Here is a 3680-nt window from a genome sequence, read left to right on the forward strand (position 1 = left end):
TGCCGCTATATTTTCTTTCTCTCCCGAAGTTTTATAATTTCTCGGGTGCGCGAACAGCGCTCCCGATGGGAGTAGCCCCTGAGGCTATGAACAAATACTTGTATTTGATCATAGGCTCACGCCATTTCTATTTTAGCTTTTTTGATCTTTTCATTTTTCCAAAGTAGCCCCCGAGCATTTGACCAAAAACTTGTATTTGATCAAAGGCTCCTCATTATTTTTGCATGTCGCCTTTTGATGGAGCTATTGAGTCGAATTTTTCCTTCTTCGAAGGTGACGTTATTGCTGACGATAGCCACGATTGTAAGTCCAAAAATTGCGAGAAGGTTTTCTCCCGCTGCCTCGTGGGCCCTAATTGATCCACTATCTTGACACGTCGTGCAAGTGGGGGACACATGTCCTCCGCTTTTTCTGGCGCACGCACCGTAACTTCCCCAACGTTGAGTTACTTTTTTACCCTTGTTGCCACGTGGTAATCATCTGCCACACATTTTCCTTATCGAACGGTTCGTCGTTTCACCGCACCCCTTTATAAGATCATCTTCTTCCTCCTTGAGCACTTCCGCTCGCGCCGTCCTCCTTCTCTCATCTGCAAATTTCCTTCTGCGATTCACAACCTCTTAAGCTCCTCACTTCCAAACTGCAAATCCTGCGCCATTATTGATGCCACCGTGTCGATTGACAAGGCACAGCACGCCGGAATCCTCCATGGCCGCCGCGGATCTTGGGGCGGCGGAGTGGGAAAGATCGAAAATTTCCACTCAAGACATCAACATGCTGAAGAAGCTGGGAATCACCAAGAAACCCAAGGCATTGTGCTTCCCCAGTGAAGAGAGCTACCCAACCCCTCCAATGGGGTACCGGGTAAGTTTTGTCGATCACCTCATCCGCGGTCTGTCCGCCCCCATTCATCCTTTTCTCCGTGGACTGCTTTTTATCTACGGTCTGCAACTCCACCACCTCACGCCAAACTCCATTCTTCACATCTCCATTTTTATCACTCTTTGCGAGGCCTTCCTTGGCGTCCAGCCTAACTGGGCGCTATGGAAGCGCATTTTCTTCTGTTGCCGTAATGGCTCACCCAATGTCGCCTATAATATAGGCGGCGTTGTAATTTCTGTTCGGCCTACTGTCGACTACTTCGACGTCAAACTTCCTGACTCAGTTCAAGGGTGGCGCAAGAAGTGGTTGTACATTCAGGAGGAGAACCATGAATGTGCGGAGGACAACATCCCTCCTTTTCATGGCGCCGAAAAAATCTTTCGCCGCCGCTCCTGGGACGCGGAGGCCACCGAAGAAGAAAAGGCGTCGACAGAAACCTTGATGGCTCGTATCCACGAGTTGCAAAATACTCGCGGCAAAGAGTTATCAGGTATCCAAATCACTGCATACTTTCTTAGGACTAGAGTGCGGCCGCTTCAGGCCCGCAAATATCCTCTCTGGAAATATGCCGGCGACAAGGACGTAGATCGGCTGTCGGTGGATTTGGAGGTCAAGGATTTAGAAAGACTTGTCCGAAAAATTTCATCTCTCAGCAAAAAAGATGATGTCCCTTCTTCCTGCCGTGTGACGCCATTTAGTGCCGCCAATCCACTTCCCGAGGTAATCTTTGTCTATTGCCTTTGTTATTGCTTTGCTATCTTTTTTGTAACTCTTTTCTGACATATTTCCCTGTTTTATTTTGCACAGAATCATCCAGACCTTGTCTCGGTTCCTCCTCTTCCTGAAGGTGGAGAAGTCGAAGAAAGGGCCATTGTCACTGATGACAATCAAGAAGCTCCGTCTCTTGTGAATGAACCCGTGGATTCTCGAAAATCCGCGGGATCTTCCGAAGGCACTGCGTCGGCACAATCTCCTCCTCCCGCTATTTCTCCAAAAGGCAAGAGGAAAAGGAATGACATCGAAGATTCCGGCACTTCCAAAGCCGAAGAAGTTGATCCTTCGCATCAGAAGGCAACTTATGATCCATATCTCGCATCCCTCGTCAGCTCGTAAGTCATCTTGATTTCCCCTTATTTCTTGTAGTCGAAGTTTTTTGTCTCATCTTGCTTTTTATGCTGTCGATCTTTAATCGTAGTGATGATGAGGAAGAAGTACCGACTCATGACGTGGCTCCTCGGACGAGCGCGTCACATACTGTACTTGTTTCGGAGACGCTAGTTGAAGGAGAAGAATCCTCGCCTCCTCAACAAAACGTCGTCACCACCACTCCTCCTTCAAGCCCCTTGCTCCTTCACCAAAAAGGACAAGGGTTGAAACGATCATCGAGCCTGCCCCTCAATTGGGTAGCTCTTCTCATTCGCTCTTAGATGATGTAAGTTTTTGGCTTTTCTGATAGTATCTATATTTCCTCTGTTTACTTCTTTTTGTGCCTTCATATTTTTCTCGTACCGATATTTTCTTTCTGTTGTAATAAGACATACTTGTTTTTTCATTGATGGATTACCAGCCCTCGAGTATCTTAGTGTCGGAGTTCTATATTTTTGTTGCAAGGTTCTTGGACCAAAGCAATACTATATTTATAATTGTTAACTTCCGATTTTTATATTTGGCGAGGTATTAGTGTACCAAGGCGAAATATTTCGGTAAGTCTAGTTTGTCTATATTGTTTGTATTTTGAGATTTGAAGGCGTCGAGCCCCCGAGCGTGTCGAAGAATAAGAAGTATATCTCCACTATCTTTATTATATTGTAGCACCGCGAGCCCGCCTCATTAAAAACCTTTCCGGCCCCACTCGGTGCCCCGAAAAGGAAAAGAGTGCGTCTGAAAACTCGCGGGCGTTTCAGTACATTGTATTTTTACAAAGTAGGACTATATTTCGACTCTAGGCGTAGAACCGCCTGAGCTGTGCCACGTTCCAGGGGTTTTTCTCGGGAACCCCTGTCTTCTTGTCCTTGATCCTGTATGCTCCTCCGTCGATGACTTCCGTGACGACGTAAGGTCCCAACCATGGTGACTCGAGCTTCTCTGTACTTTGCTGGTTGAGCCGTAGGACCAAATCACCGACCTGGAAAGATCTCGACCGCAATCGTCGACTGTGGTAGTTCTTTAGGTCTTGCTGGTATTTGGTGACTCGTGATAGTACTTCATCTCGAGCTTCGTCAAGTGCATCGACGTCGTCTTCCAATGCTTTCCTGGAAACTTCTTCGTTGTACTCTGTGACTCTGGGGGAGTCGTGCTCTATTTCTATCGGCAGTACTGCCTCTGCTCCATGGACCAGGAAGAACGGGGTCTCCTGTGTTGCTGTATTTGGTGTTGTTCGGATGCTCCATAACACACTTGGTAGTTCTTCAGGCCAGGTATGTCGAGCTTTTTCCAGTGGTCCTAACAAGCGTTTCTTGATGCCATTGCAGATGATACCATTGGCTTTCTCGACTTGACCATTAGTTTGAGGATGTGCAGCTGACGCGAAGTGCAATTTGATGCCTACCTCTGCACAGAACGCCTTGAACTCCTTTGATGTAAAGTTGCTTCCGTTGTCTGTGACGATGCTGTGAGGTCACTAGTAGGAAAACCCTTATAGGCGATGCTTAGTTCTGTGGCGCACCGTTTAAAATGCGCCACAGAAAGTTATTTTGTGGCGCACCAGACGCGGTGCGCCACAGAAATAGCTTAATTTTGTGGCGCACCAGGGATCCATGCGCCACGAAATTTGGTGGGGCCAACCCAAATCATTGGTT

The sequence above is a fragment of the Lolium rigidum genome, chromosome 4 (genome assembly GCF_022539505.1).
Source record: "Lolium rigidum isolate FL_2022 chromosome 4, APGP_CSIRO_Lrig_0.1, whole genome shotgun sequence".
Classification (NCBI taxonomy): domain Eukaryota; kingdom Viridiplantae; phylum Streptophyta; class Magnoliopsida; order Poales; family Poaceae; genus Lolium; species Lolium rigidum.